At 44.2% G+C, this 24,546-nt stretch overlaps 1 long non-coding RNA gene across 1 annotated transcript in view; it reads right to left on the reverse strand.

Annotated features, from left to right (window-relative positions):
• The window catches only part of LOC141129387 (uncharacterized), a 419,048-nt gene extending 395,500 nt beyond the window's left edge, over nt 1–23,548 (reverse strand). Inside the window, exons 1-2 of the long non-coding RNA XR_012241818.1 lie at nt 23,402–23,548; nt 19,753–20,104 (exon numbers count right to left, since the gene is read on the reverse strand). This is a non-coding gene — a long non-coding RNA (uncharacterized lncRNA). The remainder of the gene's footprint in view (nt 1–19,752; nt 20,105–23,401) is intronic.
• Nucleotides 23,549–24,546: the final 998 nt, after the last annotated feature.

Consider the following 24,546-nt stretch of genomic DNA (forward strand, 5'->3'; position numbering starts at 1 on the left):
TGGCCGCGTGGTTCTCTCCGGCCCAAATGTTTTTTTTCTGTCTTTGTAACAGTACAATACAGCTTGAAAAAGCTTTTCACTGTCTGCCTGCACGTTGCAGCAACTTGGCACCAAAGAGGTTACAGCGAGGCTGCTTGCCCATCCCTGTAGATACGGTTTTAATGAGGCCAGCTGTTCCAGGGAGACAAAAAAGAGAAAACGGAATGTGGGGGATTAGAGATGCAATCACGTGACTGGGCCTTTGAACGCCATTTGCAGCCTGGTTTTCATTCAGCGTCGCGCTCCCCTTCGTTGCCAGCGCGACAAATAAGGCCCTTCGTTTGCGGAATTAGAAGCTGCTAATTGCCCACTTCATCTCACTGAAATACGCAATTTGCTTGCTTGAAAGTCCAATTTATAGACCTGTGCCGTTCGCATGTGGTGTGCCTGCAGCCAGCTCTAAAATCACATTTGGCCGGCGCGGTGGGGGCCGCCTGAGCGTGCGGCAGCTGCGAATGTACTACATCCCTAATTGGTCGGGGATTGAGTTGTCCACTCTTGTGACATTTACTAATGAAAGTGGCTCCAAGGGACGATCCTGTATCATCAGGTGGCACTGATCCGATGGCGCTTTCATCTGTGTTATTTTTATCGTATTCAAATCCTTCTATAAATGTAACGCATATCACAGGAACTTTCCCAGAGGTGAGAAGCAAGAGAGAAATCAAAGCTCAGGAAAATCATTGACATGACCTGAAGGAAATGCATGACATTTACGCAAATATAAAGCTTTGGATGAGCATAAAATAGGTGCCTTTATAGTAAATGTCCTGACTTAAAGGGCCATTATAGCATTAAAAAAAGAAGAAAGAAATATTAATAAAAAAAAATAATAATAATATTAATAATAATAATTACTATACATATTATGATGATGATTAATATTATTACTTTTATAAATAAACCCTTATAGATAAATAAATTAGGCCCATTATAGTATAAAAAACAAACAAACAAACAAACAAACATAATAATAATACTACTACTAATACTAATAATAATAATAATAATAATAATAATAATTGTAATAATACATTTGTTCAGCTAATCTAAGTGGTTGCCAATTATTAAATGTTTTCACACAAGACTCACATAACTTTCACCAAAGAATCACATTTTTTTAAATTATGTCCAATGTGTAAATAGGGTTTATAGAATTTTATAGAATAAATAATAATAATAATAATAATACTTATTATTATTATTATTATTATTATCATCATCATTATTATTAACAACTTAATTTGTTAAGCAAATTTAGCTAAATATATTATTATTATTATTATTATTATTATTATTATTATTATTATCATCATCATTAATATTAGCTACTTAATTTGTTGAGCAAATTTAGCTAAATAAAAAATGACAACAATCATATGTTTTTTTTATAAATTGCAACCTAGAAAACTGTAGATCTAAAAGTGGATGCCATTTACTGTATCTATTATTAAACGTTTTAGACTCACAAGTTATACCCAACAATCACACATTTTTCCTTAGGTATAGGAGTTTTTTTTAGGGTTTATGAGGTTTTATAGCATAAATAATAATAATAATAATATTACATTTCTGAGCTAAGGTAGCTAAATAAAATTTAAAAAAGGGCCATTATAGCTATATATTATAAATAATAATATTAGGGATAACAATACTATTACTACTGCTAATAATAATTATTAGTATTATTTGTTGAGCTCATCTAGCTAAATAAAAATTACTGCAATCATGCTTTTTTTAACACTATAAATTGCCATCATCCAGAAACTATTCACAGCGCTTCAATTTTTCCACATTTTGTTATGTGACAGTCTTATTCTAAAATTGATTAAATTCATAATTTTCTTCACAATTTTACAAACAATACCCCATAATGACAATGTGAAAGAAGTTTGTTTGAAATCTTTGCAAATTTATTATCCCATGTACATAAGTAGTCACAGCCTTTGCTCAATACTTTGGTGAAGCACCTTTGGCACCAATTACAGCCTCAAGTCTTTTTGAGTATGATCCTACAAGCTTGGCACACCTATTTTTGGGAAGTTTCTCCCATTCTTCTTTGCAGGACCTCTCAAGCTTCATCAGGTTAGATGAGGAGCGTCGGTGCACAGTTATTTTTAGATCTCTCCAGAGATGTTCAATCGGGTTCAAGTCTGGGCTCTGGCTGGGCCACTCAAGGACATTCACAGAGTTGTTCCATAGCCACTCTTTTGCTATCTTAGCTGCATGCTTAGGGTCATTGTCCTGTTGGAAGATAAACCTTTGCCCCAGCCTGAGATCCAGAGTGCTCTGGAGCAAGTTTTCATCAAGGATGTTTCTGTACATCACTACATTCATCTTTCCCTCGATTCTGACTCAGTCTCCCAGTTCCTGCCACTGAAAAACATCCCTGCAGCATGATGCTGTCACCACAATGCTTCACTGTGGGGATGGTATTGGTCAGGTGATGAGCGGTGCCTGGTTTCCTCCAGACATGACACTTGCCATTCAGGCCAAAGAGTTCAATCTTTGCTTCATCAGACCAGAGAATTTCGTTCCTCATGGTTTGAGAGTCCTTCAGGTGCCTTTTGGCAAACTCCGAGTGGGCTGTCATGTGCCTTTTACTGAGGAGTGGCTTCCATCTGGCCACTCTACCATACAGGCCTGATTGATGGAGTGCTTTAGAGATGATTGTTCTTCTGGAAAGTTCTCCCTTCTTTGTAGAGAAACGCTGGAGCTTTGTCAGAGTGACCATCGGGTTCATGTTCACCTCCCTGACTAAGGCCCTTCTCCCCCAATCACTCAATTTGGCTGGGCGGCCCGCTCTAGGAAGAGTCCTGGTGGTTCCAAACTTCTTCCATTCACAGGTGATGGAGGCCACTGTGCTCATTGGGACCTTCAATGATGCAGACATTTTTACTGTACCCTTCCCCAGATCTGTGCCTCTATACAATCCTTTCTCAGGAGGTCTACAGACAATTCCTTGGACTTCATTGCTTGGTTTGTGCTCTGACATGCACTGTTAACTGTGGTACCTTTTATAGACAGGTGTGTGCCTTTCCCAATCATGTCCAATCAACTGAATTTACCACAGGTAGAGTTCAATCAAGTTGTATAAACATCTCATGGATGATTAGTGGAAACAGGAGGCACCTGAGTTCAATTTTGAGTGTCACGGCAAAGGCTGTGAATACTTATGTACATGGGATTTTTTCATTTTTTTCTTTTTAATATATTTGCAAAAGACTTCAAACAAACTTCTTTCACGTTGTCATTATGGGGTATTGTTTTAAAAAAATTTTGAATTTAAAAATTTACGAATTTTCCAATTTACGAATTTAGGAATTTAGGAATTTTCGAATATTCAGATTTACAAATATTTGGATAAATTTGCTAAATGGGTTTTTGTTAATTAAGATCATTCCAAATTAACAAATTAGTTAAAAAATGAATTTGTAACTAAACGAATTGCACATGTCTAGAGCACACCAGTGGTTGAAGCATGCAATGGAAGTCCTGTCTGAGGTGCTAGACATGCCAGATCCAGCTGAAGGGACTGGAGGAGCCGCACAGCCCCTAGCCAGTGTCAAAAACCTTCTTAAACAGACACTCCCTTACCCAGACTAGAGCAGCTGAATACAGGCAGTGGGTAGTAAGGTCACCCAAGGCCTGTGTTCTCCCGGGAAGAGAAAAGCCCAGAGAGCTGCCCAGGTTTTCCAGACACCAGAGAGAGATATAGCGTAAAACAGTTCTGGAGTGGGTTCTGGACTACCCCTATGTCCCTCCCGTCATCATGGACATTGTTGAGAACTCCCAGTGAGAGTGGGAGGATGACATGGTGAAGGAGTATCTACGTGTTCCCAAGCCTCTGCAGGTGCCGGATTGTGAGCAGACCTGGACCCTATTTCAGGACATTCGTGAAGAATGGAGGCTGGGGCGGGCAATCTATAAAGACAGGGTGGTGGTTATAAATGCAGGACAGCCCCCTAAGATCCACTCTGTTACTATCAGAGGAGCTGGCGGTAATTTAAAAAGGTTGCCCAACCCTAACTTTTACCTGTGAAGGACTTATGGGAGGTTTCAGCTCACATGTACCACTTCTCATGGACAGCATGAAAAAATGTTTTTGCTGCCTGTGCTTTGGCTTCATGGACTAGGCTGGCCTAGCACCCTGCCGTACCAGATGGGTGACGCATTCCCACCTGAAGAACTCTGGGTGAGGCCTAGTGTTTGCAGGTATCGTTGTGAATGACTGTTCACCTTGCTCTAATGGATTCAAGATTTCCAGCCTGCTGGGAGGGCTTCTCTCTAGGGGGAGGTGCTACAGCTGGCAAGGGGAGAAACCTCTTAAATACTCTGGGTCAGCAGGGGCAGTGTGAATTCAGGTGTAATCAGGAGATGGAGTGCTGAGGATGCTGTCAGAGGCCCTTGAAGGTAGCCCCCTAGTCTGTGGGGGTGAGCTTGGGTCTGGGGCTCGGGTGCAGGAGGAGTCCTGGCCAGTGGCACAGTAGCAGATGTGAGGACAGAAAGAGCCAGCGAGCATGTCCAGGAGATCTCCGGGGAGAAGATAGCCGGGTGGCTGGTGAGTGAGACAGTCAGGGAGGACTGAGAGACGGCCTGAGAGGACTGAGGAGTGACAGTCTTTAGGGTCAGTCCGGGAGTAGAAGTTTAGCCAGGAGGGCTAGAGAAAGGGGCAGCTGCAGCCAGGTGGGTTGGTAGTGTCTGAAGGGGTGGTCCTTGGATCAGTAACCACAGCAAAGTAGCTGGACACTGGGACTTTTCTACATACCAAAGTGGCCTCCCCCCCCCCAAAAAAAAATATCAAATTATATTTTCGCTAAATTTACACTAAAATCATTATTATATGGCCCCTTCCCCCGCCCTCCACCCTGAGACATCCCCTTGTGTGCCAGCAGCAGCTGAAAAGGAGAGGAGGGAAGCTGTCAAAGCTGTGGGAAAAAGGGGCGCAAAGGGGGCCCGGAAAGCAGGGGGATGGGGGCGGATGGGGATGCTAGAGGGAGGGAGAATTGGAGAAGCCGGCAGCTCTGCATGGGGAGGCAGAAGAAGATTAGTGTCTGCAGCAGTGGCGGCCGCTAATTCCGGGCACCGCCCCCCCCCCCCCCCCCAATCTATGCACCCGGCCCCTAATCTACATGCAGGACACCGGACGCATGGATTTCAACTGGATTTTTTTTTTTTTGAAGCACATGATTCGAGCCTGAGTCTCTAATTGGCTTCAAAAAGGGTGGGCTCGGGTCGCAGAGCACTGCACCCCGGCACTCACCCACTTGTGCTACAATAGCGAATTAATATTCGCTAGACATGTGCATGACGAAAAAATTGTTTCATTTAGATTCGTTAATCTAGTTATTTCGTTTAGTTCAATTCAATTTTCTCATTTCAAATCGGTCGAAACCAAAATGTTATATTTTTTTCAATTCGAATGCGGGAAAGTGAAGAAACAAAATAAAAATCTTCATCAAATGATTACAATGACTCATTAAAGAGGAGGTCTGACGAAAAAAAAATATTAAAAGCCATCAGCTACAAATACTGCAGCTGTTGACTTTTAAAATATGGACACTTACCTGTCCAGGGAGCCCGCGATGTCGGCAGCCGAAGCCGATCCATCCTGCGGCTCTCGGCGGCTGCCGCCGCCATTCTCGGTAAGGGAATAAGGAAGTGAAGCCATACGGCTTCACCTCCTGGTTCCCTACTGCGCATGCGCGAGTCGCGCTGCTCGTCCTCTCTGGTCCCTGCTGTGTTCTGGGACCTGTGTGTCTCTCAGAATACAGCGGGGGAGGACAGTGTAGGCGCCGGAAGTGGTGTAGGTCACTGCAAGCACCGCGGTGATGTATGCCAGGAAGTGGGAGCAAATACCTGTATTAGACAAGTATCTGCTCCCTCCTCCCCCCCGAAAGGTGCCAAATGTGACACCAGAGGGGGGGGGGGGGATCCAAAAAGTGGAAGTTCCATTTTTGGGTGGAACTCCACTTTAAAACCCCTTCCCGCCGACCGAACGCACATATGCGTACTCGGCTTTCCGGGGTTATACCGGGATGATGCCCGCAGCTGCAGGCATCATCCCGGTACCGTTGTTTACAGCGGGCGATCGGCTACCCGTGTATAACAACCGATGCGGTTAAAAGCCACTCGGCTGTTATACCGGAGGAGCGGGAGGGGACATCCCCCCCTCCCGCCGCTGTTACCGGGCCTCCCGTGCGATCGGCAGGCCCGGTGTCCATTCGGCTGCCTTCGGCGGCTGGGGGCGGGCTGGAACGAAGCTGCGAGCGGCTTCGTTCCAGCCTTCTTGTTGTAAATGCGGAAGCGACGTCATGACGTCACTTCCCGTTTACTCGGCTGCCAATGGCGCCGAATTTAAAAAAGTACACAGTATTCAGAATCGCCGTTTTCGGCGATCTGAATACTTTGAAGTGTAAAGGAGAGTACCTGTCACCACATATTACCGTCACAAGGGATGTTTACATTGCTTGTGACAGCAATAAAAGTTAAAAAAAAAAAAAAAAAATTTAAACACAATTTATAAAGTACAAAAATAAATAAATTAAATAAAAAAAAAAAAATTTTTAAAGTGCCCCTGTCCCCGCGAGCTCGCGCAGCGAAGAAAACGCATACGGAAGTCGCGCCCGCATATGTAAACGGTGTTCAAACCACACATGTGAGGTATCGCCGCGATCGTCAGAGCGAGAGCAATAATTCTAGCCCTAGACCTCCTCTGTAGCTCAAACCTGGTAACCGTAAACATTTTTTAAATCGTCGCCTATGGAAATTCAAAGGTACCGTAGTTCGTCGCCATTCCACGAGTGCGTGCAATTATAAAGGGTGACATGTTTGGTATCTATTTACTCGGCGTAACATCATCTTTCACATTATACAAAAAAATTGGGGTAACTTTACTGTTTGGATTTTTTAAAATTCATGAAAATGTCACTTTTCCAAAAATTTGCGTTTAAAACACCGCTGCACAAATACCGTGTGATAAAAAATATTGCAACAATCGCCATTTTATTCTCTAGATTCTCTGCTAAAAAAATATATATAATGTTTGGGGGTTCTAAGTCATTTTCTAGCAAAAAATACGGATTTTAACTTGTAAACACCAAATTTCAAAAATAGGCTTAGTCATGAAAGGGTTAAATCACCTTTGGCTTAACAAAAACAGCATTATTTCGAAACGGTACTCTAATAACACACACAGTCTTTGATTGCAGAAAATATGTTTACAGTTCGAATTCGAATGGCATTCGATGTGAAATTTGATTTGAATTTCATTTTGAATTTTCTTTATTTGGAGCGTTTGGTAAATTTAGTTTATACTGTCATTCAGAGATTCGGATATATCCGAATCTCTGAATAACGAAAAATTTATCAGAATTTTAATTCGCAATGAAACGAACCGCACATGTCCAATATTTACTATTGTCTTCCTGCTTCTCCTCCTCTCGGCGAATCAGGAAGCGGGTCCTGAGACCCAATTGGCCGAGAGGAGAAGCGACCGGATTGGCTGGGAGCAGAAGCAGGGGGGGAAAGAGGAGGAGACGCAGGGGGGAAGCCGCCGAAGCTGCCCGCGACCTGGATGGGGTAAGTGCGGGGCTGGCGGGAGGATGGACGAACGGGGTGAGCGGGAAGGGTTTCACCTATTGACCGCAAGCGATGGGGTGGGGTGGGGGGGTTTGACCGACCGACCGAGTGCCGCCCCCCTCCCCCCCAAAAAATGGAGCACCAGCCACCACTGGTCTGCAGTAAGGCAGTACAGCCGGCCCTCCTGCTCAGTAGGTCCCCAATTTGAACTGATGGGGCCAGGGCCCAGTACAGGAGGGCTGATATACTGCCTTATCAGTGGTCATGCCTACATAAAAAAGGGTTTAAAGCAAACACATACAAAGACAGGAGACACACAGTCAGAGCACACCAGTTGCTAAAGCAGATACACACAATCGGGAAACACAGCAGCCATAATCAGAGCGGAACACACAACAGAGCAAATACATACAAAAATTGGAGATTTATGGAAGGGACTTTTGGAAAGGCACCACTATAACAAAATATGTATATATATATATATATATATATATATATATATATATATATATATATATATATATATATATATATATATATATATTTATTTATTTATATATATATAAAATAAAAAATATTTTATTGGATACAATCCTAAAACAATAAAAATTACATGCAACAATAATACATGCAGGATGGACACGAGATGATGAGATTTCCTTCATCCAAAGAGCAGCTCTATATCCCAAAGTCGTGGGTATCCCTACGCGTTTCGACTCATGGGTCTTCGTCTGGGGGTTCTCAAGAGCAATAGATTAAACAACTGTCTAATGCCACAGAGGTATACGTAATTTCCGGTTGGCGGTGAGTGCATCAGAAAATGCGGAGGTACCAGCACATAATACACAGACTCCGGGCCCGAGAGAAAATGCGCCACCAATGGTCCAAGACAGAACCAAGCACAATAAAAGTCACGTTAGCCGGGGAAGGGAGGCACATTGCTTATAATCGTAATAATAATGCCATGGCCGTGCTGGAAAAAGACAAAGTTAAGCCCCGTACAGACGATCTAATTTTCCGACGGGAAATGTGTGATGACAGACTGTTGGCGGAAAAGCCGACCGTTTGTACGCTCCATCGGACAATTGTTGTCGGATTTTCTGCGGACAAATGTTGGATCGCAGGTTTTAAAATTTTCCGCAGACAAATATCTGTTGTCGGATTTTCCGAGCGTGTGTACACAAGTCCGTCAGACAAAAGTCCAAAGTACAAACACGCATGCTCGGAAGCAAGGACGAGCCGGAAGAGGTCGGTCGTGTAAACTAGCGTTCGTAATGGAGAATTAACATTCGTGACGTGGCAAATTATGAATTCTCTTCTTCTTTAATGGGATAATAATGAAGCTGCTTTGCTGGTGATACTGATGGAGTTATTGCAAACAGATTTTCAAAGGCTTTTTTTTTCTAGTGAGATCAAGAATAATATTATTATGATTGTTATTTTTTATTTGGGCAAGTTACCTCAAGACCATTATCTCGTAGCTTTTAAGATCAAAGATACAACTATGTTGGTGTCCCTTGTTATTTTACATTGTATTTTTTTAAATGTAACTGCCGACTCCCAAACTGTCATTTGAAGTAAAACACATAGCAAAGCAGTGGCGTAGCGTGGGTTGTCAGCACCCGGGGCAAGGCAAGTAATTTGCGCCCCCTAACCTGCGGACTTTTAGCACTCCCCGAGTCCCTTCAAATACAATAGTACTGACCTACCTGATTCCTATACTGACCACTACACTAACCTACTTGATTTCAACACCGACCAACCTGATTCCTTTACTGACCATTACACACTACACTGACCACTATACTATTGTAGCAATAACTCTCGGTGGAGCTGCTGGTTTAAGCAGGTCTGTTACCTTCACTCTCCTTCCCTCTGTTTCACCGGCACCGGGTCTAGGGTTCCGTTGAGTTTACCTCTGGACGATACAAGCACCAACACTTGAGTACGTTTTCAATGCTTTATTAAACAATTTTCTAAGGAAGTAGCAGGAAAGAGGCTGAAAGGAAACTGCAGAAGAAACTCAAATATCTATTGGTAAGGTTCTTGACAAATGTCCTGGTAGAATTTGGATATTATAATAGAATGCGCTCCCCTCGTGGGACACACTCCTTGCTCGCCTGGATAGGCCTCTCTCACTTGCCTAGCAGCCAGTAGGTAGCACGAACAAAAGTCTCTGCCACAGACTTGTTTGGGATAAACCTGTACGATCCTCTGCCACAGGATGTATTGTTTTTTTCTGCAATGAACGTCAGTCACAGTGCTTGAACCTTTAAGCCAACCCGGCAACACTATGCTGTATAGTTACTTTAGGATACGTCCTCCAACTGAGTCACCAGGCCCCTCTCCAGACCAGCACTCTGCGTGATCCTTCCATGACGGGTCCTCCCCTGGGATCTCCTTGGTTGTCCAGCTTCTTCACTCAGGATAGACAGCTCAGGACCATTCTTTGGCTGCTGTGGTAGGCCCCAGACAAGCTTCTGGGCCCACCCCTGCGCCGCAGCGACGTGGGCCTCTGAAACAGAGGACCACGAGATAGCTCTCTAACGCATACCTGTCGGCCAGGAGGGCCAGCAGTTGGCTGTAAACGAACCCCATAATATCGCGTCTGTCCCATAAATACCCTTGCCCAGAATGCAACTCGGAGGACCACCTCCACCGAGTTGTCTCCGGGACAGAAGAGCATCCATACGCTTCGACATGTTGTCTTTCCAACACTGACCAGTGATAACAGCAACACCCACCGGTCAGTATGGAAACTCACACAACGTCAGCCAAGCTGGAACAGAGGCAAACCTAACCTTCCTAACGAACAAGTTACTAAATTTACCTAACATATGGTAGATCGCAAATCTACCAGCGCTACACTATACTGTCCACTACACTGAAAACTACACTGACCACTACACTACACTACACTGACCACTATACTGTCCACTAAACTGTCCACTACACTACACTACACTGACCACTATACTGTCCACTAAACTGTCCACTACACTGGCCACTACACTATACTGACCACTACACTGACCACTATACTGTCCACTACACTACACTGACCACTATACTGACCACTATACTATGTTGTCCACTACACTACAATGTCCACTATACTGACCACTACACTGTCCACTACACTGAGAACTACACTGTCCACTACACTAAACTGTCCACTATACTGTCCACTACACTACACTGACCACTATACTGTCCACTACACTGTCCACTACACTACACTGTCCACTATACTGTCCACTACACTATACTGACTACTATACTGACCACTACACTACACTGAGAACTACACTACACTGTCCACTACACTACACTGACCACTATACTGTTCACTACACTGACCACTATACTATACTGTCCACTACACTACACTGACCACTACACTGTCCACTATACTATACTGTCCACTACACTGACCACTATACTATACTGTCCATTACACTACACTGACTACTATACTGACCACTATACTATACTGTCCATTATACTATACTGTCCACTACACTATACTGACCACTACACTATACTGACCACTATACTGTCCACTACACTGGCCACTATACTATACTGTTCACTACACTACACTGACCACTATACTGTCCACTATACTACACTGACCACTATACTATACTGTCCACTATACTATACTGTCCACTACACTACACTGACCACTATACTGTCCACTACACTGACCACTACACTACACTGTCCACTATATGTCCACTACACTACACTGACCACTATACTGTCCACTACACTAACCACTACACTGACCACTATACTGTCCACTACACTACACTGACCACTATACTGTCCACTACACTGACCACTATACTGTCCACTACACTATACTGACCACTACACTGTCCACTATACTGTCCACTATACTACACTGACCACTATACTGTCCACACCACTACACTGACCACTACACTATACTGTCCACTACACTGACCACTATACTGTCCACTACACTGACCACTATACTGTCCACTACACTATGCTGTCCACTACACTATACTGACCACTACACTGTCCACTACACTACACTGACCACTATACTGACCACTATGCTACACTGTACACTACACTACACTACACTGATCACTATACTGACCACTATACTACACTGTACACTACACTACACTGACCACTATACTGTCCACTACACTGACCACTATACTGTCCACTACACTGACCACTATACTGTCCACTATACTACACTGACCACTATACTGTCCACTACACTACACTACACTGACCACAATACTGACCACTATACTACACTGTACACTAAACTACACTGACTACTATACTGACCACAATACTGACCACTATACTACACTGTACACTACACTACACTGACCACTATACTGTCCTGCCTACAGTCTTCCTATACTGACACTACATATACAACGCCTCTCTCTCTCTCCCCCCCTACCAGTCCGTATCCATCCATTCCTGACCTTCTTGTCCTGCATCGGTCCGGACTCCGGAGAAAGGGAGGAGGAGAAGACAGCGGCCCCGGTGGCTCACACTTTCCAGTGCTTGTCTCCCCCACGCTCTGGCCGCCATGTTCAGTGTTTACCGGCGCACTGTGATTGGGCGTATGGGGTCATGTTTGGAGGTGGGATTTCAGGAGCAACCGCAATCGCGGACAGGCCAGCCTAACGGCGCACATGACCCCCATACACCCAATCACAGGGCGCTGGACACTGAACATGGCGGCCGGAGTACGGGGGACACAGGAAATTAAAATTAGGAGGAGGCAGCCAGTAGTGACACTACTGGCACAAAATTTCGCCCTCCAAAATGTCGTGCCCGGGGGCCACGGCACCCCCTGCACCCCCCACGCTAAGCCACTGTAGCCAAGTATTATTCTACACAATTTTTTTATTGTGCATTAAAAAAAGTAAACAAATAAAATTAGACATTCTATCTGCCAATAGAACCAAAAAGTGCATTCTATGCATCCAAAAATATAGAAAATATACCAAATCAAATCATTATTCAACAAAAAAATAATGTCAAAGTAATAACTCCAAGGCCAATAATAAATAACATGTTATCTCCTCCGATGCCGCAACATGTCTGGTTCACGAACGGCCGTTCAGAAACAAACTGAAAAGCGTGAAATGAAAAGTGCGAAAAGGAAAGCGCGAATCAACACTCACCAAACTTCTACTAACACGAAATTAGCAGAAGGAGCCCAAAGGGTGGCGCTCAAGAGCTGAAAAACAACATAGTATGTCACTACCTTCGTATTTGTTGGCCGACAATTCCTTGCCGTTTGTATGCAAGACAAGTTTGGGCCAACGCCCTTCGGACAAAAGTCCACGGTTTTGTTGGGCAACAATCCGATCGTGTGTACGAGGCTTAATGCCGTGTACACTGTCTTTCCGACAGACTATTGACGGACTTCCGACGGACTTTCGAACAAACGGACTTGCACACACACATGATCACACCAAAGTCCGACGGATTCGTATGTGATGACGTACGACCGGACTAAAATAAGGAAGTTGATAGCCAGTAGCCAATAGCTGCCCTAGCGTGGGTTTTTGTCCGTCGGACTAGCATACAGACGAGCGGACTTTTCGACCGGACTCAAGTCCGTCGGAAAGATTTGAAATATGTTCCAAATCTAAAGTCCGTCTGATTTTAGACAGAAAAAGTCCGCTGCAGGTCCGATGAAGCCCGTCGGACCAGTCCGGTCGAAAAGTCCTCCCGTGTGTACGCGGCATAAGAGGTAAGTTGGGCATTATGTACAAGCATGCCTTGCACCCTCAGATAGCACAGTTCTGCTTTAAGACATTTCCCAGAGCAAACTGCCAACATATCCCCGCAAAAAAGAAAGCGTGAAATATCAACCTTTGTAGCCCGTACACAAACTCCACTCCATACTCCTACTTAGCTCCCGCACTGGGACTCATACAAGGAAAGGTTCTCCCTCCCCATTCCCATGTTTGTAAAAGCTTCATGAGAAATTAACAGAGAACAGAAATAACACAGAGCGTGGCTCACAGGGGAAATTACTGCGACACAGTCAGTGTTTTCTCTCTTTGTTGATTCTTATAGCTAGCGGCTTCGCATTCAGAGTCCGCCACCAGCCAGCGAGCTTTGCCCAGCGCCATGTCACTGTCTAGGCCCGCTCAGTCTGAAAAGTCGAGGACCCACAGGGTTCCTTTGGAAGTGACCTTGAATGCATGCTCACAGTTCTCATTTTTTGATATGGGAGGGAATTTCTGTTACCGAACACAATGCTTGAGTCGCTTAAAGGGGAAGTGTCAGGGCTGCGCTCAGCCCTTCCTTGTCAGAGCTGGCCGCTCAGCTGTCGGCTAATTGCCAGCTCCTATCTCTAAACAGTTATTCACCTGTTGATGATATCCTGCTCGTCAGTCCTGCCTACTTAACCCGTCCAGTCCAGAGGATTTCTGCCTTCGCCTTGGTCAACATCACAGAGACATCTCCTGCGATCCTGTTCAAGACTTGCTTTGCTGACATCCCTTCTGGCTCCACATCCTGCTTACTGTTCCACTACATTGATCCCTGACTTCTGGCTTGGCTGACTATCCGTTCCGGTTACCAAACTTTGGCTATGTTTTGACTACGTTTGTTCTTTTTACTTTTATTATTAAAAACAAGTGTGATCTAACTGTACTTCTGTCTGGGTCTGATTTCATGGTTTTTGACAGGAAGGCATGGGTTGACACATTTCCCAAGTCAAGTTGTGCAATTAGCTTCAGCATTGATAATACCTGATTACAGCCAGCAATAGATCACTGTTTGAAGTGATCTGTTGCTATATAGCGGCACGGTGGCAGGGAGGCGCGGGATCGGGTCTTTACTAAACGTTTTTGGCCCAAAATAATTCCCAGGATGCAACAATGACATTGGATCATCTGGATGACCTTTACATCTACTGTGCAAACATCAAATGCTTGCATAAGTCAACACAATATCATTTGAATGCTTAGAAATCGCAAACCTGTAAAAAAAAAAAAAAAAAGTAACAATTTACAAGCTGCATGCATCACAATGTAGCATCAAAAAGGTAATTAACTACTTCAATACCGGGCACTTACACCCCCTTCCTGCCTGGGCCAATTTTCAGCTTTCAGCGCTGTCGCTGTTTAAATGACAATTGCGCGGTCGTGCTACACTGTACCCAAACAGAATTTTTATCATTTTGTTCCCACAAATAGAAAAATAAAATATCCCCCACACCATTACACCACCGCCACCAGCCTGAACCGTTGATACAAGGCAGGATGGATCCATACTTTCATGTGGTTTACGCCAAATTCTGACCCAACCATCTGAATGTCGCAGCTGAAATTGAGACTCGTCAGACCAGGCAACGATTTCCCAATCTTCTATTGTCCAATTTTAGTGATCCTGTAGCCTCAGTTCTTAGCTGACAGGAGTGGCACCCGGTGTGGTCTTCTGCTGCTATAGCTCATCTGCTTCAAAGTTCGATGTGTTGTGTGTTCAGAGATGGTATTCTCCATATGGGTATAACGAGTGGTTATTTGAGTTACTGTTGTCTTTCGATCATCTGGAACCAGTCTGCCCATTCTCCTCTGACCTCTGACATCAGCAAGGCATTTTCCTCCACACAACTGCCGCTCACTGGATATTTTCTCTTTTTTGGACCATTCTCTGTAAACCCGAGAGAGGAGGGTGGGTGAAAATCCCAGTAGATCAGCAAGTTTTTGAAATACTCAGACCAGCCCGTCTGGCACCAACAACCATGCCACGTTCAAATGCTGTGTACACACGAGCGGACTTTTCGGCATCAAAGGTCCGACAGTCTTTCCCACGGACTTTTGACGGAGTTACGACAGACTTTCGAACGACCAGACTTGGCCACACACGAACGGACTAAAGTCTGTTCGAAAGTCCGTTCCTTTGAACGTGATGACGTACGAAGGGGACTAGAATAAGGAAGTTCATAGCCAGTAGCCAATAGCTGCCCTTGCGTCCTTTTTTGTCCGTCGGACTAGCATACAGACGGACAGAATTTTCGACCGGACTCGAGTCGGACGGAAAGATTTGAAACATGTTCCAAATCTAAAGTCCGTCTGATTTTCAACAGAAAAAGTCCGCTGAAGGTCCGATGAAGCCCACACACGATCGGATTGTCCGAAGTATTTGTTTCGTCGGACCAGTCCGGTCGAAAAGTCCGGTCGTGTGTACATGGTAAAAGTCACTTAAATCCCCTTTCTTCCCCATTTTGATGCTCGGCTTGAACTTCAGCAAGTCATCTTCCCCACCCCTAAATGCATTGAGTCGCTGCCATGTGATTGGCTGATTAGCAATTTGTGTTACCAAGCAATTGAACAGGTGTACCTAATGTACCTAAGTGGCCGGTGAGTGTATATCTCAAGATATTATCGACGTTCACTTGAAAAACATAACTGACTTTCCTTGTACGGGAGGAAAAAAAAGCCTCCCCCCCCCCAGCCTCGAGTGTCTTTGATACGGCGGCATCAAAGACACTTTTGTTTTGTTTTTGCTTTGTTAATTGAGTAGAGGGCTTTGTTGTCTGACGGCGAGACACAATAATTGTCGCAGTGCATACATCTTCATTCTTCTCATCTCCAGCCTAACGGAGCAAAGCGTTATTATCCCCGGCCTGCCAAAAGCCAAAGCACCGGCCACCTGGGACGTGGAGAGGATTAGTGGAAGCTGGGTGTGAAAGTCAAGTCCTTGAAGCCTCACGTCTTTCTAACACCACTCATCACAACTTCATAGAACTTTAGTGTTACAGAGACTACTAGGAGTAAATAGACCCCGAGAGAAAATATACGGGGTTAGTACGTTTTTTAACGTTGAACTCTGAGTAAAAAAAACTTTCATTTAAAGATGTAGCATTCTCCTAAATTAGGCTGTTATGTACATGTATTTTAGCTCCTCTATAATCAGTGGAGCAGGGATTGATTGTTTAGGTCTGCTCAGTGTCTCACAGGCTGCTGCTCTGAACACTTCCCTCTGTATTCTGGAACAATGCTTCTCAACCTTTTTTTTTTCAGTCAAGGCACCCTTTGAAAATGATGGACAATCCCGAGGCACCCTTTATAAACTATGAACAGTCTCTAGGCACCCCATTCTAAAATGTATAAACTATTCTGAATAGTTTTACATAATGCAACAACATCCATACATGTAGGACACTCAACGTTAACCACTAACCATTTTTCAGACTCGGTGTTTACAAGTTAAAATTGGTTTTATTTTGCTAGAAAATTACTTAGAACCCCCAAACATTAAATGTTTTTTTTTTCTAACACCCTAGAGAATAAAATGGCGGTTGATGCAATACTTTCTGTAACACCGTATGTGTGCAGTGGTCTTACAAGCGCACTTTTTTTTGAAAAAAATACACTTTTTCTAATTAAAAAATAAGACAACAGTAAAGTTAGACCAATTTTTTTTATATATATATTGTGAAAGATAATGTTACGCTGAGCAAATTGATACCCAACAAGTCACACTTCAAAATTGCACCCCGCTCGTGGAATGGCGACAAACTTTTACCCTTAAAAATCTCCATAGGCGAGGTTTAAAAATTTCTACAGGTTACCAGTTTTGAGTTACAGAGGAGGTCTAGGGCTAAAAGTTTTGCTCTCGCTCTAACAATCGCGGCAATACCTCACATGTGTGGTTTGAACACCGTTTTCATATGCAGGCGCTACTCACGTATGCGTTCGCTTCTGCACGTAAGCTCGTCAGGATGGGGCGCTTTAAAAAATTTTTTTTTTCTTATTTATTTTACTTTTTATTTTTTATTTTTGACACTGTCTTTTTAAAAAAAAAAAATGGGTCACTTTTATTCCTATTACAAGGAATGTAAACATCCCTTGTAATAGAAAAAAAGCATGACGGGACCTCTTAAATATGAGATCTGGGGTCAAAAAGACACACTAAAATGCAATAAAAAAATGAAAAGAAAGAAATGTAATTTGAAAAAAAAAAAATTCTTCTTTAAGAGCATTGGGCAGAAGTGGCGTTTGACGTCGCTTCCGCCAGTCAATGCCATGGAGCCGAGTGGGGCCATCTTCCCCTCACTTGGCAGCCATCCTAACAGGGGAGAGGACGCGATTGTCTCCGCCACTACTGGAGGCTGTGGTAAGAGGCGGAGACCACCGATAAAAGTGATGTCGCGGCAAATCCACAGCAGACACTGCTTCTATCTGAAGGTGGACCGCCCACTGAAGAAGAGGACACCGGGTGCGTAAGTTGTTAAAGGTGATTTATTCTTCCAAAGCAAATACCCTTTTGCAAACTGGTACTGACTAGTTTTCCAATGTTTCTCTTTTTCCTCATTTTTTCTCCCTCACTCAGCTAATGTGACTCCCCAACGATGATGGAGAGGGGCAGAGGAGGGTGAAACAATGATGCTATGCAGGGGACTGACATCCTCCATATTATTTTAATTATTTATTTATTGATTTCAGGTACTTATATAGCGCCATCAATTTACGCAGCGCTTTACATATACATTATACATTCACATCAGTCCCTACCCTCAAGGAGCTTACAATCTAAGGTCCCTAACTCACATTCATACATACTAGGGACAATTTAGACAGGATCCAATTAACCTACCAGCATGTCGTTGGAGTGTGGGAGGAAACCGGAGTACCCGGAGGAAACCCACGCAGGCACAGGGAGAACATGCAAACTCCAGGCAGGTAGTGTCGTGGTCGGGATTCGAACCAGCAACCCTTCTTGCTGCTAGGCGAGAGTGCTATCCACTACACCACTGTGTCGCCTATGACGCCATTGGCCGCTAGGACTTCAGCAGCTAGAAGGTTGTAATGGTGCACAATGAAAACCTGTGGCTTTGTGTAACCAAAAAGACGTGCTTCATCCACACGCTGGCTTGCATACAGTTTTTGGGCAATTTTTAGGCATTTTGCCAAGTCACCCTTGAAGAAACCTCAAGGCACTCCAGGGTGCCTTGGCACTCTGGTTGAAAAAGGCTGTTCTAGAGCAGGGGTCTAGATTTTCCAGATTGTAGGGGGGCCAGACTGTGGCCATTTGGAGTAGAAAAGGTCCCGACGTCAGTGGGAAAAAATGACACCACATCATTTGTATCTGTGGGAGTAATTGCACCTCATCATTGGTGTCAGTGGGAGGAATTTTGTAATCAAACTCATAAATAGTCTGCCTCCTGAGCGAGGGCTCTGCCCCGGGGCAGGGTTTCTGAAGTTGCCACCTAGAAGACATCTAGGTCCAGGCTGAGGCTTCACCTAAGGGACCTACTCTCAAAATCTTAGTCCTGGAGTTTGGGCCTGGAGAAGCTCACTGGAGAGAGAGTACTAGAAGGAAATTGGAGAAGTGTCCAGCTGTCCTATGGTGGTGTGAGTTCATGTCTCCCTCACTAGAGGAGACCCAAGTGCAGGAGCTCTGCTCCTGGGGCAGGATTTCTGAAGCTGCCACCTAGAAGACTTTGAGGTCCCAGCTGAGGCTTCAGGGGGACCTATTCTCAAAAGCTTAGTCCTGAAGTTTGTTTGGTTCTTGAGAAGCTCACTGGAAAGAGAGTACTAGGAAGAAATTGGAGAAGTGTTCAGCTGTGATATGGTGGTGTCATAGTTGCCAACATTGTAAAAAAGCTTTTAGGGACACTTTTTTGGCTGTAGGCAGAGTCTTATTATAATTATTATAATTAGGGTGCGGGGCATGTGTTTGTAAGTGTGAAACATCAAAAAAGAAAAATGCGGCATGGTTTATATTAAATAGTGGGCGTGGCTTTTATGGGGGTGGTTCAAATGGGGGTGTGGTTAGACTCTGAGATGAATGAGAGATGGAGAAAGAAAGGGGATAAGAGCGAGGGAGAGAGAAAGAAGGAAAGAAAGAAAGAAGGAAAGAAAGAGGGAAGGAGAGAGAAGGAAGGAAAGAGGGATGAAGGGACAGCAGGCCCAGATCCTACACCACAATAAAAAATGTGTTTTCCAGAGTTTAACAAATCAGCAGATAAAGATACTCCAAACACCTTGTGTTAGAGCTTCAATCATCCCAGCACCATGGTTTTTGTGGTGTCAGGATGATTGAAGCGCATTAATACTATTATTACATTGTAATATAAAATGAAATCATTCAACTCACCATAATCCAGAATCAGTGGGACCCCTAAGCGTGTCACCTGCCACGTCGCCTGCCACCAGATGCCATCAGGTGCCCCCAGCAGGGTCTGTCCTTGCATCAGGTGCCCCCAGCAGAGTCTGTCCTTACATCAGGTGCCCCCAACAGAGTTTTGTCCTTACATCAGGTGCCTCCAGACGCAGAGGCCCTCCTTACAGATCTGTGTCCCTGGCAGCGGAGCCCCTCTTTACATCCGGTGTCCCCAGCAGCAGAGCCCTCCTTTAAATTTGGTGTCCTCAGCAGTGGAATCCTCCTTTACATCTGGTGTCCCCGGCAGCGGAGCCCTCCTTTACATCTGGTGCCCCTGGCAGCGGAGCTGTGGAGAGAGACAAAAAGGGGCTGGCATTACATTATTTAGTATGCCACTACTGTTAACTCACTAGAGCTGCACGATTCTGGCCAAATTGAGAATCAAGATTTTTTTACTTAGAATAAAGATCACGATTCTCGCGGCATAAAATCTTTCACACTATACAAAAAAATTTGGGCTAACTTGACTAATTTTTTTTTTCATTTTTTTATTCATTAAAGTAATTTTTTCCCAAAAAATTGCATTTTAAGGACTTGAAAGATTTGAAATGCTGCGCAAAAGTTGTAGCGTCTACAAACTAGGGTACATTTTCTGGAATTTACTCAGCTTTTAGTTTATGACTGCCTATCTCATTTCTTGAGGTGCTAAAATGGCAGGGCAGTACAAACCCCCCCCCCATGACCCCATTTTGGAAAGTAGACACCCTAAGAAAATTGCTAAGAGCCATGTTGAGCCCATTGAATATTTTATTTTTGGTCCCAAGTGATTGAATAATGACAAAATAAAAAAAAAAATTACAAAAAGTTGTCACTATATGATATATTGCTCACACATGCCATGGTTATATGTGGAATTGCACCCCAAAATACATTTTTCTGCTTCTCCTGAGTACGGAGATACCACATGTGTGGGACTTTTTGGGAGCCTAGCCGCGTACGGGGCCCCGAAAACCAAGCACCGCCTTCAGGATTTCTAAGGGCGTAGATTTTTGATTTTACTCCTCACTACCTATCACAGTTTTGAAGGCCATAAGATGCCAAGATGGCACAAACCCCCCGAAATGACCCCATTTTGTAAAGTAGACACCCCAAGCTATTTGATAAGAGGCATGTTGAGTCCATGGAATATTTTATATTTTGCCACAAGTTGCGGGAAAATGACAAACTTTTTTTTTTTTGTACAAAGTTGTCACTAAATGATATATTGCTCAAACATGCCATGGCCTTTTTTGGAATTACACCCCAAAATACATTTTGCTGCTTCTCCTGAGTACGGGGATACCACATGTGTGGGACTTTTTGGGAGCCTAGCCGCGTACGGGGCCCCGAAAACCAAGCACCACCTTCAGGATTTCTAAGAGCGTAAATTTTTAATTTCACTCCTCACTACCTATCACAGTTTTGAAGGCCATAAAATGCCAAGATAGCACAACACCCCCCACCCCCAAATGACCCCATTTTGGAAAGTAGACACCCCAAGCTATTTGCTGAGAGGCATGGTGAGTATTTTGCAGCTCTCATTTGTTTTTGAAAATGAAAACTTTGTGACAAAAAGCGAGATCTGCAAAATGCTCACCATACCTCTCAGCAAATAGCTTGGGGTGTCTACTTTCCAAAATGGGGTAATTTGGGGGGGGGGGGGTTGTGCCATCTGGGCATTACATGGCCTCTGAAACTGTGATAGGCAGTGAGGAGTGAAATCAAAAATTTACACCCTTAGAAAGCCTGAAGGCGGTGATTGGTTTTCGGGGTCCCGTACGCGGCTAGGCTCCCAAAAAAGTCTCACACATGTGGTATCCCCGTACTCAGGAGAAGCAGCAGAATGTATTTTGGGGTGTATTTCACATATCCCCATGGCATGTTTGAGCAATATATCATTTAGTGACAACTGTGCAAAAAAAAACACACTTTTTTAAATTTTAATGCACTAAAACACACTATATTGCCCAAATGTTTGATGTAATCAAAAAGATGATCTTAGGCCAAGTACATGGATACCAAACACGACATGCTTTAAAATTGCGCACAAATGTGCAGCAGCGACAAACTACATACATTTTTACTACCCTGGGTACTTCGCCTGCGTTAGTAAAATCCGATCATTTTTCCAGTGCATGCACTGTAAAGACTACAGAAAAATCTGATGGCTAGCAATGTTAACCACTTCCGAACCGCCGCACGCCGATGTTCGTCCCTACTTTGGGGACGGACATCGTTGTTATGGCAGCAGCTAGCTGCCATAACACCGGTATCCCCGTGTTCGGCCGACGGTCCGGTACAAGTTAAAAGTGGTCTCTGCGGCAGATTCGCCGCGAGATCACTTCTATCGGCGGTGGGAGAGGGGCCCCCCCTCCCGCCGCGATCCGGTACTCTCCGCCGCTTATCGGAGCCTTCGGCAGTGGAGGAGGCAATCGAGACTGTCCCCTGGGCTGACATGGAGACGAGTGAGGGGAAGATGGCCTCCACCCGTCTCCATGACACTGCAGGGCGGAAGTGACGTCAAAAACGTCACTTCCGCCCATAGCTCTTAAAGGGCCAATACTTTTTTTAATTTTTTTACTGTAAATGGCAATTTTTTTTTTTTTTTTTAATTGCATTTTAGTGTAAATATGAGATCTGATGTCTTTTTGACCCCAGATCTCATATTTAAGAGAACCTGTCATGCTTTTTTTCTATTACAAGGGATGTTAACATTCCTTGTAATAGGAATAAAAGTGACACTTTTTTTTACTTTTTAAACAATGTAAAAATAAAAAGTAAAAGGTAAAATAAATAAGGAAAAAAAATGTAAAATGCACCCCGTCCCGCCGAGCTCGCGTGCATAAGCGAACACATACGTGAGTAGTGCCCGCGTATGAAAACGATGGTCAAACCACACATGTGAGGTATGGCCGCGATCGGTAGAGCGAGAGCAATAATTCTAGCCCTAGACCTCCTCTGTAACGCAAAACATGCAACCGGTAGAATTTTTAAAATGTCGCCTAAGGAGATTTTTAAGGGTAAAAGTTTGTCGCCATTCCACAAGTGGGGCGCAATTTTAAAGCGTGACATGTTGGGTATCAATTTACTCGGCGTAACATTATCTTTCACGCTATAAAAAAAAAAATTGGGCTAACTTTACTGTTGCCTTATTTTTTAATTCAAAAAAGTGTATTTTTTTTTAAAAAAGTGCGCTTGTAAGACCGCTGCGCAAATACGGTGTGACAGAAAGTTTTGCAACGACCCCCATTGTATTCTCTAGGATGTTAGAAAAAAAAAATAATGTTTGGGGGTTCTGAGTAATTTTCTAGCAAGAAAAAACTGTTTTAAACATGTAAACACCAAAATCTCAAAAGGAGGCTCGGTCTTTAAGTGGAAGATCCGGACTTCCCATCACTACTCCAGATGTGACAGAAATCAGAGGAGCCGCAATGCAACTGCAAGGCTAAGAAAACATCTTCCTATCCCCATGTGCACAGCATGAACGTTATACGGTATATTATTACCTTTAGACATTTTAGCGAGCTGAACAATATAAATCATCACATAGGAATGTTAGTCATTTCACTTCATTTTAAAAATGATGAATCCATCCTTCTTTTACCTAAAATCAGGCTCAGTTCACTAACTTCTTTACCGTTGTTTTCCTGTAAGGAGATGAAGTCAAATCCATCCAGGGAAATATATTTTGTTCCTCCTGTTCAGTGGAGAGGGGAGGGGGGGCCGATCTGTGTAGCTAACCCCTAGCTGGAGAATTGCGAAAGAGAAGCCGCTTCATTGGCTGCACGGATTGGCCCCCCTCCCCCTCCAACGAACACGGGGAACGAGAGGTGATGTAGCTGAAACACAAGAGGAAAACTCTCACAGGGGCGCCATTTTGTTGGAGCCAGAAAACTGCTGCAGAGCCAAATATTCCCGTTTTTCCCATGGACCAAAAGGCAAAAACCCCCGAATCGGGACGGCCTCCAATCGGGGGGTGAGGGTCCCAAAATCGGGATTGTCCCGGGAAAATCAGGACCGTTGGCAACTATGTGGTGTGAGTTCCAGACATCTCAAGTCTCCTGCGACGTTTGACATGCGGGCTCCCGGACACCCGCGAGCGCCAGGCAATCTCCCAGCTGAGCCTGTCACTCAGGGGGCCGCTGTCAGCTGCTAGGAGCTTTGGAACTTTTTTTTTTTTAAAAGAACAGCGAGAGAGAGAGAGAGAGAGAGAAGCGGCGGGAGGGGCTTTGTTGTGAACAGGAGGAGGGGCTGGCTGAGGAAATGTCTAGCAGCGGAGGGCCGGTGGAGCAAGTGGCTATATGGTGCAGCAAACAGAGTGTAACCCTCCCCCTCTCTAGCCCGCCACATTTGACCATATACAAGTGCTGAATAGACATGTGCGCCGTCAATAAATTTGTTTTGTTTCATTGCGTTCCGTATTAAAATTAATTCCGAAATTCAATTTGGATTCGTACAAAATACGAATTTTCGTTAAGGTTCGTAAACTTTTCGTCACAATAACGAAAGTTCGTTATGATACATTTATCATTATGAGGGGCTCCCACCATCCCTGTGCTGTGATCATTATGAGGAGCTCCCACCATCCCTGTGCTGTGATCATTATGAGGGGCTCCCACCATCCCTGTGCTGTGATCATTATGAGGGGCTTCCACCATCCCTGTGCTGTGCTCATTATAAGGAGCTCCCACCATCCCTGTGCTGTGCTCATTATGAGGGGCTTCCACCATCCCTGTGCTGTGCTCATTA

This window comes from Aquarana catesbeiana, linkage group LG02, assembly GCF_042186555.1.
Source record: "Aquarana catesbeiana isolate 2022-GZ linkage group LG02, ASM4218655v1, whole genome shotgun sequence".
In the NCBI taxonomy this organism is placed as follows: Eukaryota; Metazoa; Chordata; class Amphibia; order Anura; family Ranidae; genus Aquarana; species Aquarana catesbeiana.